This window comes from Martes martes (assembly GCF_963455335.1).
Source record: "Martes martes genome assembly, chromosome: 13".
NCBI lineage: Eukaryota > Metazoa > Chordata > Mammalia > Carnivora > Mustelidae > Martes > Martes martes.
This window is the reverse complement of record NC_137901.1, coordinates 88,920,466-88,934,166: the sequence shown is the minus strand read 5'-3', so window position 1 is coordinate 88,934,166 and position 13,701 is coordinate 88,920,466.

Genomic DNA, 13,701 nt, shown 5'->3' with positions numbered 1-13,701 from the left:
CGAAAAATATATGAAAGACTCAGAAAAAAGGAAGAACAAAATATATTATTCATAAGCTTCACTTTTGTTTGAATAAGTTTCCTTACTTTATTTTTCTGTACATTTGAAAAACTCCCTATAATCTGTATTATTTTATACTGATTAAAGAAATTTGTATTTTGCAAATAATAATAATAATGAAGGGGTTCTTAATTTCTAGTTGCCAGTCAGTATCTACATTGTGAAGAACCCAGGCTATCTTGAGACCTTGTCCTTTCCTCAGGCACGGGAAAGTGGGAAGAATCATTAATCAAAGGTATCATACATGCTCTCTCTGCCAGCCCTTTGGGTCAGAGGAGACATCATCCAAGTGCAACGTTAGCATCTAAAACACCACTCCGAGAGGCGGAGATAGCATCCGTACCCCTTACATCACATTACATAAATTATAGGGCTTTAGGGAGGAAAGGTTGTGTCAAAATTGAATTGATCGTAAGCACTGATGGATGGAATAAGAAAAAAGAGCATGGATATGTTGAGATAAAAATAAAGATTTAACCCGAAGTCTCCTTAACACAGACTCTTGCTGACTTGGTCAACAAGCTTGCTCCTATCAGCAGGAGGAGAGAGAGAACAGAACCCAGGCGATCGCATCAGAGAAACAGACGCAAATGTGCTTCTCTTGCCCCCATCGCAGAGCTGTAGGCCATTGGTGCCAGCAACCAAAATTGAACTATGCTCAAGCTAACAAGAGATGCATTCGAGGGACGGAGCTCTTTCTCAGCGAGTGAGGGAAACTTCCCCTGGGGGGTACAGGTGTTGGCAGACCCATTTTCCCCAAAGCCAGGAGGGACACAGTTGTTCCCAGCCAGCTGTCTGCCTCCTGGGCCACTACAACAGGGGGTTCCAACACTGCTGGGCATGCAGCGGTGAGAGATTTCTCTGCTGAAGATGCACAAGAACGCTGTGTTTAACCAAGCTCCACGGCCAGACGAGAGAGACTGGGCAGCCTCTCCATCCCAGCACTGAGGGGAGGGAAGTTTCTATTCCGGGGACCGGCAGGAAGAGGCTTGGGCTGCTGCTGGCAAACAAAGAAGAGAAATGATGTCTTCAGAAAGAGGAGTGACACGTGGGATCCGAGATTTAAAACGGCAAACAAGTGATGGAGTGGGGGGTTCTGAGTACTCGCAGTGAGATTGGAGCTGCTCCCTTGAACAGGTCCACAAGGAGTACGATGCTGGATTGCTCGTTCCTCCTCCTCCTTCCCCTCGTCATGACTATTAATGCTATTATTATTAATTCATTGACGGTGGAGTCTATTGTCATCATTTATTTAATATTAGAATTCCCTGTGATCTAAGCATGCAGAATGCACCTGTTAAAACGAAAGATTTACCACCCAAGGCCACGGTACCCCCCTCTCGGTGGCTGGGGCGTGTGAACATGGTCCGCGGTGCCCCTCCACCACACGCCCTGCCCTCGGCACCGCAAATGCCCACTTCCTGCTGCAAGTGCCCCCTCCCGGGCATCGCTCTGGGCGAATCCCTGCGTCTGACACAACAGGGGCTCCTATCAGAGAAACAGATGAGCTGGTTAATGAAGGGGACGGAAGTGGAGCCATAGCGAGCTGCTGCATCATGACTGAGGGCAAATCACGCGGTTGGTGCTACTTGCAATTCCACGTGGCACTGAGCCCGTCGTTCCGTCCGTGCAATTACTCTAGCCGGTGGACTGTCCAGACCCATTCAGAAGCTTCTGTTATATGTGGGAGTTACAGCCTGCTCCGGAAGGATTCAACACTGCATGTTCGGAACCAAAAATGGGACTGAAGGGTCTAACACGAGCATGTACCCGAGAAACAGAATCTCAAGTTTGGAGACACTATATGACATCTGTGGGCTGTGTGGTCATGGAGTGGAAACATGGGCTTGGTTTGCAAACATCAAGACAGTAGGGTCAGCATAAGCCTCCCCAGAGAAGCAGAACCTTGAAAGTCAACTGTGCCCCCAAGTTTTTGCAAGCTTTGAAAATCTCTCCAGAAACAGATTTTTTTTCAACAGATAATCCATCAATATTTCAGCACATTTCTCTGAATGATAAGAACCACTTTCAAACACGATCGCAGCACCATATCATGCCTAAAATGATGTATAATAATTTATATCATTGAACACCTCCAAGCTTTCAAGTTTCCTCAAATGTGTGAGCCTGTTTCTAAATCCCCATTAGAGCACGTGTGGTTCTGTTTTGTTTCCATCGGTTAGCATGTCAACATTTCATCCCATTTGGCATCTGTTAAACTCAGCAAACCCTCCAATTAGACTCACCTTCCCCAAATAGCCCAAGGCTGCTGCTGCTGCTGCTGCTGATTGAGCCCAGTCTCCGGCAGAATTTAAGCTAAAGAGTTCAACAGAAAAAACGAGGTTGAGTGTGTCCTAAGAGATGGGCTCCATGACCACCCTAGTGAAGGATTAAAGCACTGACTAGAAGAAGTCCAACCAGCTTTTGTCGTCATGTAAGCGGACACAAAGCTTACAGTCACCATAACTAAAGGAAGGGTCGATACCACAGCGGGGATGAAGGTGGACAGCATCATCGCCCTGACGTGTGGAATCTCCAGACGCCATTGGACAAGCCCCACCCATTTGACGAGACCACACGCGGGGCGCGTGCCCACCAGGTGACCGCTCCCCGTTCTGCCCCACAGTCGGCAAGTGGTGCTTAGAGACCCCTGTCTGCTCGAGATGCCTCTGTTGCTTCCTTGATGGGGTACAGAGTGTTAAGAGAAGCAGTTCACATCCCACAGCCATCCGGGTAAGACATCGTTGGAAAAGAACAAACCAGAACTTCGGCTAAGGTTGTCCTCGGTCTTCAGAAAATTTAGAATCCGTTATTTCAAACCGACCTCATCAACCCCCAAGGCTGGTTCGTCTTCCTCAGCAGGAGGGTGGTGGGAACAACTCGCCTCCAGGCAGCTAGGTGAGGGTCTGGGGCCGGACAAGTGCCGTGTGTCCACGTGGGCTCGCCGAGTTGTGCTGACAACAGGCGGCAGTGAAATGCATACATTAACTCCAGCCTTTATCTTCAAGGTGCTCATATCCAACCTGAAGATGGCTACAGGTGCAAAAGGGAATATAATATAGTTTCAGTGAAAATTGAGATATTTAAGAGAAAAAATCAATACACAGAAACAACTGATGTGACTATCCCAGCGCTCATTTGCACACACATGTCCCCGCCCCCCACACAGTGCCAAGCACAGTTAAAGCCCCTCAACAGGCCACTCAGTCGTGAAGGTAGGGATCAGCCTGGCTCTCAGAATCCTCTTTCCAATTCCCCGAACTGCCAATCCAATTGTCACCACCAGAGGTAATCGACGCCCGTACCAGGGCTCCTGAGGGGAACGATGGACAGGTGTCGATTGTCTTCCTCGCTCAAGGTCCCCAAGACACAGGGAGGGCAGTGCTGTGTCTATAGTGGGATACATAATTAACAGCTGTGCGGGGGAAAGGGCGGCAGCTATCAAGGTCTAATCTCCAAAAAAAGTTAATTTGTTTGGGGAACAATTTACAATGATACGTTTTGGAGGAAACGAGAGTTTTTAACTAAAAGCGACATTCGTCAGAAACGTATTCATCACATGGAAACAGGGGAAAGAACAACCCATCACAGAAAAGGGGCTTTGTTCAATCTGGAGCTTTTTTACGTTCCTTCCAGGCAAGAAAACACTCGCCACTTAAGAACATGTGTTCACAGTGACTTCGTTGTAACCAACAAGAAGGATTAGTCCAGGTATGTTTCCGTAGGGGAGCGGTTCAACAGGAGAGTGTCCGCACCAGGGGACACGCCACCATCACGTCAAAGGAGAAGAATATTGAGACACACAACGACTTGGGGGGAGGGGGATTCAATTCTGAAAAGTCAGATACTATGTGATTCTATATGATATATATATTCTATATGGTATATGTAATATATCATGTTTTTGAACTGACAAAAATTTTAGAAGATGAGCGGCTGCTAATGTGGGGAAGAAAAGCAGAAGAGAAAGTAGATAAAATTAAATGTCCTTATAGCAACAATTTGATCAGATGCCAGGGATTAGGGAAGCATAGGGGCTCCTGGCCCGAAGCAGGAGGGAGATGGGTGTAGTTACACAAGGATGACGCAGGGATCCCTGTGGCCATGGGACGGTCAGTGTTTGACCGGGGTTGGGGTCCAGGATCCTACACAGGCAAGAAGGCAACATATTACTTGGTACACACAAGCCCATGAGCACATGTAGGAGTATAGGATGAGACCCCTCAAAATGTGGCCCTTTGGCAAAAAGATTATTTTGAGTTAAAAGTAGTCAAAGGCCAGCGGATGCAGGAAAGGCTCTTTGCCTCCCCAGAACTGTCTATACTGACCTTGGAAAGGAGATCCTGCACCCGGAAGATGAGTCTTCACGAGGCACCCTCCACCCCCACCAACTGAAAGGCCTCATCTGCGTCATAGAACGACCTTGTGGTTTTACCATTTTTGTAAGACGTTATTAATTTATTTGAGAGAGAAAGCAAAAGTAAGAGGGATCGTAGAGGGACAAGGAGAAGCAGACTCACTGCCACGTGGAGAGCCTAAGGTGGGGCTCGATCCCAGGACCCCAAGGTCATGACCTGAGCTGAAGGCAGACGCTTCGTCAACTGAGCTACCCTGGAATGACCTTGTTTTTCCAAACATCTACCTTCACCTTCTTGCCATGAGATTTCTCCCCTTTGTATACTTAGACCCCTACCTTTTTCCTCAGCTCATAGAAGCTTCCTGCTGCCACATTGTCTTGGGAATTTCCTGCGTGTATGGATTTCCCATAGATATGCCCATTAAATTTGACTTTCTCCTGTTCACCTGTCTCATGTCCATCGGATTCCAAGTCCTGCTGGAAGGACCACGGGAAGAGGAAGGTCTTCTCCCCAACACACACAGACGCACCACTGGCCACACGTGTCACTGGTACAGACGAAGTAAAATGCGTGAGTTGCACGAACCCCAATGTCCTGATTGTGCTAGGACATTACAGACTTGCAACTGTTACCGTTGCAGGGGACAGGGCGCAGGGTGCAGGGAATTATGTCTCGCGGTGATACAAGTTTCTTATTTCTCAAAACTGCCTGTACCTATTCTCTTTAAGAGACAGAAAAAATTATCTCAAAGAACTTCATGTCTAACCTGGATAAAAACGTCGGACAAACCCGACTGGAAGGGCATTCTACCAAATTCCCGACTGGTGCTCCTTGTAACTGTGAAGATCACCAAAAAGAAGGAACATCTGAGGCACTCAGCCCAGAGGAGCCTAAGGAGACATGACCACTGATGCTCTGGTTGGGATCTCGGCATGGAATGAGGACATTAGGCTAAAAACCAAGGAAATCAAAATGGAAATGCACTTTAGCTATTAATAACGTGTCAATATTGACCCATTAGTTGTGATTTTTAAAAAATGCCATAGAAATTAAGATGTTAATACCAGGGGAAACCAGGTCTTCGGTATAGGGGGACTCTGCACTATCTTGGCAACTTTTCTGTAGGTTCAACACGATTATAAAGTTAATTAATTTTAATAGTATATTTCAAAATTAGGTAAATTGTTACTGTCCTTCTGGGGGGAACGTCAAAGGGCGTGGACTGACTGTGCTGATGACACCGGGATTCCTTTTACCAGCTCCTGTAGATTTCAGGCGTCCGCCATGGAAATGGTTAATTTGTTTCTCTATCTTAAAAACCAGTCTTGCGGGAGCTTCCCAGGGAAGCCTGCAAACAGAATCCAGGCTGTAGGACCAGAGCTAATGGCATCCGCTCTTTCAGATGGCCCAAGTGACATTGGGAAGGGATTCTTGTGAGCTTGTAGTCAGCCACGAAAAAATGATAAGCTAAACTATTTGCTCTAAGCACGAGGGCCGTAGGATAGGTTTCGCTAACAGTGTCCCCAACTCATGGTCCGCCGGCACAGTGGTGACATTTGCTGGGAAGGGAATTACATTTTGCTTTCACACCCACATGACTCAGAGCCTGGGCAACAGAGTAGAAAAGTAACAGGGCAAATGTGATGGCGGTCACCGCCAAGCTGACTTCAGTTTTCAGGGGACAGAACTTGTTACCGTGGCTCGTGATTGTAGATTACTCCAAACTCGAGACCTGAAGGTGGAAAGTCTAGAGGAAATGTGTGTCCTTGGAGGATTCAGGTCACTGCATTCAGAATGAGGAAGGCTGCAATTTCCCGGGAAAACAGGAATGAGCTTCATTTCTCAGCTCCTGCTTTTTTTCTTGATATATTTGCTCGCTTACTCCCCACTAAAGTAAGAGAGATTTTTGCTTATGTTTTAATGCACTGTGAATTATCTTTGGGAATCTATCAGCAAACAGCAAATAGAAAAATGTATTAATAAAGGACGAACCCTAAGAACCCACGAGCAGTATTACTCTGTGATTTAATGTATGGGTCGTGAAACTTAAATTCACTTTCCTATTTTCCAACACATGTCCTCAAAGGTGGGGGAAGGAGGGGGGGGTCTGCCAATAGCTAATTCAGCATGGCCAGAAGCAGAAGCCCGTGCTGTTATCCTAATCTCCCCGAGTAAAAAAGGCAGACTCTTCGTTTGTTAAAATGAATTGAGCACTTGTCCCTTCCTGGGTCCACTTCTAAGCCAATTACATCGAAATCAATTTAATTCAAGCCTTACGTGGACTTAGGCCGGGACGTGAAGTTCAAAAGGTACAGACAGAATACAAAAAAAAAAAAAAAAAGATCTATTTCCTATTGCACAGTGTTTTCAAGTAGAAAAAAACGCAAAATCCCTTCGATGTAATACAGCACTCCCTTCTCTGAGTACAGGAACATATTCCCATAGCAATAAGCACTAGATCCATCCTGTGGCAGGATGAAATTAGCCTTAATATGCCATTAAAGTGTTATTCAAGTTTGGCATTTTCCATACCTTCTGGGTGGAATCTCCCCATTTGCAGTCCTGAAATTTGGGCAAAGATACTAGCAACAGAGAAACGGCAAAGATAACCATTTTCCTTCCCATCAGTTCGGTAACAGAGCACATTGTCATATCAATAAACAACCTCTTGGACTTGCATGTGGGTTTTTCAGGGTCTCCTTTGGGGTATAATAAAAGTAATCGAAGGAAATATTTTCCATGGGTAGCCTCAGTCGTCTGATACTTCGCCCTTGGCTTGGAGTCCTGATGTTAACCCGAAGAATTATCCATTGTTTAAGAACTTACACGCCCTCTGCTCTTTTGGTTCACATTTACCCAAGATGCCCCTTTGGGTTTCATATAGGTGATACACCAGCTTGAAACAATTGTTTGAAGTGTGATTTCCAGCAAAGTGTAATTTACCTGGAATGGAGAGCCACATGTAACATCATCAGGAAAGCCTTTTGGGAAACTACAAGTTTTGCAAAGCCCAGATACTCAGAAATAGGAAAACACTGGCTTCTCTTGGGGGGAGGGGAGGGGAAACATGACAAAGAGTGAGAGTATGGGATCATCGGTGAAGCCACACCCAGCAAAAAAGACCTCCCAGGATTTGTGGAAAGTTGTTATTAAAAAAAAAAAAAAAAAAAAAATCAGGGACGCCTGGGTGGCTCAGTTGGCTAAGCAGCTGCTTTCAGCTCAGGTCATGATCCCAGGGTCTTGGGATCGAGTCCCGCATCGGGCTCCTTGCTCGGCGGGGAGCCTGCTTCTCTCGCTGCTTCTGCCTGCCTCTCTGCCTGCTTGTGTGTACTCTCTCTCTGGCAAATTAAAAAAAAAAAAAATCTTAAAAAAAATCAATCTACAGCCTTATTAATTTCATTTTCACAAATGAGAAAAAAATATTAACCTGATTCCCTTACCTAAAGAATACTCTCGTAATTACTTTTACTGTCTTCCTCTGCTCGTTGTAATCGCTGTGTCATTTCTTGGATGGTTTGATTGATTGATTGATTGATCCATCTCCTCATTACCGGTCAGGGGTTCCTGGTTCTTTGCATGCCTAATAAGTTGACTGGATGTCAGACCTTGAGAATTTGACTTGTTAGCTGCCGGACATTCTCGCATTCTTAGAAACCTTCTGGAGCTTTGCTCTGGCGTGTGGTTCAGTTACTTGGAAGCAGGTCTCGCTTTTAAGATATATGAGGCTGAACAGGAATGAGCCCAATTTAAAGTTAATTATGCCCCACTACCTAGCAAAGACCTCTGTGCGTACTTTACCCAGTACCGTGTGAATCCTGGGATTTGCTACTCTGGCTGGGACCCTAGGTTTCCTACGGAGAACTGTCCCTGCGTGGTCCTGTGTCCTCCGAGGTCTAGCTACGTGGTTTTCCCCGGCTCCTAGCTTCCATCTTCTCAGTCCATGGGCTCCCAACTCTGCAGGGCTCCCCATCCCACTCCATGGTCTGGAAACTCAGGGCAGTGAGCTGGAGAGGTTGAAGGGCCACATGTTCCCTGTCTCTCTGTCCCTTGTCCTTTGTCGTTCTACCTATGGGGTCTTAACATGTTGTTTCAGATATTTCTAATCTGATTTTCAGTTGTTGCCGTTGGGAGACTAAATCTGATGCCGGTGGCTTCAATTTGGCCGAAAGCAGAAGTTCACCCAGACCTTATCCAAGAAGTTTCTTCCTTTGCCGAGGCAGAGGTCTTAAAACCAAAGACCCTTAAATGAGACACCCCCACTGAGGACCGATCTGAAAGATGCACTCACTTGAAATTCAGTCCCTCTAAGACACCGAAGACTCAACAACTGAGATTGAAATGTGAGTTTTGACTCCTCACGGATGCCACCAAACCAACCAGTACTGTTAACAAGTAACAGCCTGTAGCAACTTGTATTCTCCATACGAGGCTCAGCCTTTTTTTCGATCAGAACCGTGGTAGAGCTGTTTACAGAGCAGTCTGTTCTAAGGGATGACATCTCCATTAGACATAAGCTCTGTCTTGAAATGCAAGCAGAGAATCATTGCTCTAAGCTCCAAAGCAGCAACAGTTGCAAGAATTAAAATGATCAACCGTGTACGTAAACACATGCCGGTCACCAATGCTAAGAGCTTTAAAAGCACGACATTACCTAATTTACTCGTAGCAGCGGCTATCGAAAGCAGATCCTGCCATCGTCCCCACTTACAGAGGGCAAATCTGGAGCTTTTTAAAGAAGTTAAGTAGATTGCCCAAGCAGCAAAGGTGGGATTTGAACCTCGCTCTGTCTGACTGCAGTCCCCAACAGCAATTTCTCCTGAGGTCTGCCTCCCTGTGTGAAGAGAAACTTTTGGTCTATAAAAACACATTGTATCCAACTTCTTGGCTGTTATTCTTTGCAAGGCAACAATAGTGCTTCTGAAGCCTTTGACTTGCTCCTTATTTTACACTTGAGGTTGTTTCTGGCCGTCTACACTAAGGAGACGCAGGTGAGTTTAACAGCGATGCCCAGATCAGTATTTTCTATAGATTATGTAACATAAACCTTGTATAGTTGATTAGGATAGGATGGGAGCGGGTCTAATCTTGGTACTTATGGGGACATGATTACAGCAAAACAGACTCTAAATATTTACAGAGGCAGTTTTTACAGAGCTGTTTCCAACAGCATCTTTTTTTTTTTATAAAGATTTTGTTTCTTTATTTGACAGACATAGATCACAAGTAGGCAGAGAGGCAGTCAGAGAGAGAGGGGGGAGGAAGCAGGCTCCCCGCTGAGCAGAGAGCCCGATGCGGGGCTCGATCCCAGAACCCTGGGATCATGACCTGAGCCGAAGGCAGAGGCTTTAACCCACTGAGCCACCTAGGCGCCCCTCCAACAGCATCTTAGTCCCTAAAATTATTTAGTAATAGACTGTTCCTGGCAACTGACTGAAAGCCTCTGAAACAGGGAATGTAAAGGAGGGAATTTAATGGACTTCGGATTCTTCGAAACAGGTTTATACTAATCCAAGCGTAAGTATTTAGGACCATGCCTCTTTTATTCAAATTTTGTGTTCTTTAAAAAAAAAAAAAAGAAAGAAAGCAACATCTTAATGAACATCTTTTAAGGACAATCTTGTTATTGGCTAGTCTCAGTGTCTATTATTACAGAGATGCTGTGATGGGGCACCTGGGTGGCTCCGTGGGTTAAGCCTCTGCCTTCGGCTCAGGTCATGATCTCAGGGTCCTGGGATCGAGCCCACATTGGGCTCTCTGCTCAGCGGGGAGCCCGCTTCCTCCTCTCTCTCTCTGCCTGCCTTTCTGTCTGCTTGTGATCTCTCTTTGTGTGTCAAATAAAAATTAATTAATTAATTAAATTTTAAATTTAAATATATATTTAAACAAATATAAAAAAATATTTTTTAAAAAAATACAGAGATGCTGTGGATTCACTTCAGGAATAGGAAACCCATGATTTCCTTCACTGATGTCTTCATGGGATGTAATATTTCAGCAATATTCCACAATAATCCCCACCTAGGGCCTAACCAGTGTATACGCCCCCCATGCCTGCCCCACAATGCCACTCAGATCTGGTTCTTTTTGGGGGGGTGGGGTGCAGGAGGAGGGAAGAGAGAGAGGGAGAGAGAGACTCTTAAGCAGACTCCATGCCCAACGTGGAGGCCCGACAATGGGACTCGATCTCACGACCCTGAGATCACAACCCAAGCCAAAATCAAGAGTTGGACACTTAACGAGGCACCCCCATTTATTTTAATTTACTTAGGTGATCTCTACATCCATCAAGGGTCCCATGCACCCCCAACAGAGCCAGCCAGGTGCCCCCCTAGGCGATTGTCTTAAAACAGGCTTTGTTACGGAAGACTGGGTTGTACCCACGAGAAAAAGACTTTGGTGTGCTTGAGAGACATTAATGCAGAAAGGTGGAGAAAACAGTTGAGTTCACGGGTCTAGCCCTTTAACTAATTCATTAAGTCAATGCCTATTTACTAAGAACCTACAGTGTGGCAGGTGCTCATCTGGGCATATGGGAGCAGTCACGGCTGGAACAGGAAAGGGACAGTCCTCAGGAGCTCATGGACCCACCGTAGCTGCGTGTCTCTGGCAAAACTTGTGCTTCGCTTCTCTTCAGGGTGGGGTAGAGAACATGAGCAGCCGAAATCATCTTTGTTAAGGTGATGAGCAGATTCTCTGCCTTCTCTGCTGTGAGCCTCCTTCCCCTGGACACTGGACACACACAACCTTCAGGGGATTTAAAACTCATCCGAGGTCTGCGGGGCTTTTAGATGCCCTCGTTTATCAGAAAGGTCTTCCTCGCCATAAATGAAAATCTACCTTTCTAAATCGAACCGTTCTTGTGATATTCCTTCTTCTTTTTATTCTCCAATGGTCCTGGAATCCAAATGCATCCACACACTTAAACCCCAAGTAGCTGCTTCGTTCCTCCTTTGTCTGCCACGGCAGGTCCTGGGGTGCATTTCGAGAGAGAGAGGAGCAGGTGCCCCCACTAAACGCTTAGGCCGTAGTTCGCCGACATTGGCGGAGGGACCCCCATGTGCCTGACACCGCCGCATGCTGGAGACATGACCACTCTTTTGTAGACTTCCCAGAGGGCTAGAATTTACCAAAATTCCACAGTGCCTCCTGACTTGGGAGCAACTCCCAACATGCGACCTATTTACTGACGTGCCACCGCACAAGAGGCAACTGCATAGACGGGCCCAAATAAAAGTGAATTATTCCTATGCCTTATGCTAGGACTGTTGCTGTATCTGGAATATGCGTTACTGCTAGAACAACTTCGTAGTGTTCCCACAGAGCCCCTCGCTTGGCCCTTCCTGGATCCCTGGCCTGGTGCAGACACAGGGCACCCATTATCACATTGAACCCTCATAAAAACCAGGAGGAGTGGGTCTTGTTCCTGTCCCCTTTCTGCACAAGAGGACAGTCATAAGGCTCAGAGAGGAGGAGCACCCCAAGGGCAGCCCCAGGGTCAGGGTATATGAATCATATGTATCATTTTCTTGTCGTTATTATTATGTCATTATCACAATTCATATATATCACTAAAGAATCAGGATATATAATGATAGCAACTGGAGGCCTGATGCGGGCAGTTCCTCAACCTGGATCGTGGATTGATCGTAACACATGTACATAAGGAATGTTACTTTTCGTGCAAGTGTATCTATCTTTGAATTTATTCCTTTCTTGGCTTGAGAAAAGTCAGCCAGATTCATGGTCTAGAGTGACTCAGGAAATCTTGGCTCCATATTCCTTGAGAGATTCTCTCTGACTCAACCAAAAAACCTTCCAGAAAGTCTTGGCGCCTCTGTGAACAGGCTAATGGCTCAACGTGTGTCTGAACAAATAACCATCCTGCTCCTTCCCCCAGAATAGGTCAGGAGACCAGGGGAGAGGAGAGTCAGGTGGCTCTTGGCCAGGACCACATTTCTTCTCTCCTCTATTTCTGTGCCTTAAATTTGAAGTGTGAAAGCCTGAGTCTGTCTTACAAAGCAGCAGGTGGCTGCGGGGCCGAAGGAAAGGACAGCCTATCCTCAGTTGCCACGGTGAGATGACCCTTTCCAGAGACAATCTCAAAGAGACAGGAATGTCAACGTCCCTTCCATCCCACTATCTATGGAGACAAAACGACAGGTCAGCAGAACTCTGGGCAAAAAACGTAAAAGTGCAATTAGGACATTTGGCATTTTCTCCTTGTCTTCTGACAAACAGAGGTAGAAATTTCGGGATTACGTGTTAATTTATCTTGTCCAGCCTTGCCGTAAAGGCTGCTGGCCTGGCCCTCCAGCTTGCAAGACGTTGCCCGGATGTCCTCTGTGAGGTCCTGGCATTAAAAGAGGGAGACTTTGGGGATTCAGAAAAATGGGAAGAAAATCCCAAAGTTGTAGGTGTTTTCTCCTGGGGATGGTGACAACATGTTTGACTAGCTCAAGCCTGTCATCCCCCAGCAACAACAAACTTCCCTGCAATTCTGGAAACCCTACGAACAAATACAATCTGTCCATGTTTCTTATTAATTCTGCCCTCGTGATTAAGAAAAAAATGATTGCGTAAAATGATCTCCATCGAGCAGAGCAAAACATAATAACAAGCAGGGCCATAGAGAATCCTTGTTTCAGTTTAAAATAGATTAAAATATTACACTTCAGTGACAAAAGCAGCATTAATCTAGTCTCTCTATGTGTCCCGTTTGGATTAAACTGGTCTTTGCAAGGAATAAATTCAGATTGATCCCTGAATTTCGAAACAAAAACGAACAGATTCCTACAGAAACCTTGTCACCAAGATGCAACTGGCTAATGATTTCCTCTTCATCTGCCAACTTAAAATTGTGGTTCTCAAAGCGTATCTTATTTTTACTCACTTGTGTTTACCAAGGCATGACAATCTAACTTGTACTGTCTTTGACTTAAATAGTGGTTAAATTCAAATTGTCAGTACCCACAACAGTAAAACACAGATATAATTAGTAGGGAGCAAACTCAAGATTTTTTTTTTTTTTTTTTTTTTTTTTTTTTTTGGCAAAGATCGGCTGGGGAGAGATTGTGGCTACAGGAACCCACAGAAACATGCGTGATTCGGTCCGTAACGTCCTCGACCGTGAAGGCTGATCCCATCGACGGCACCCCAGGCCCAATGAGTCCCAAGTACTTCCTTGAAAAAAACCATAACTTCTGGGGAGCCTGGGTGGCTCAGTGGGTTAAAGCCTCTGCCTACAGCTCAGGTCATGATCTCAGGGTCCTGGGATCAAGCCCCG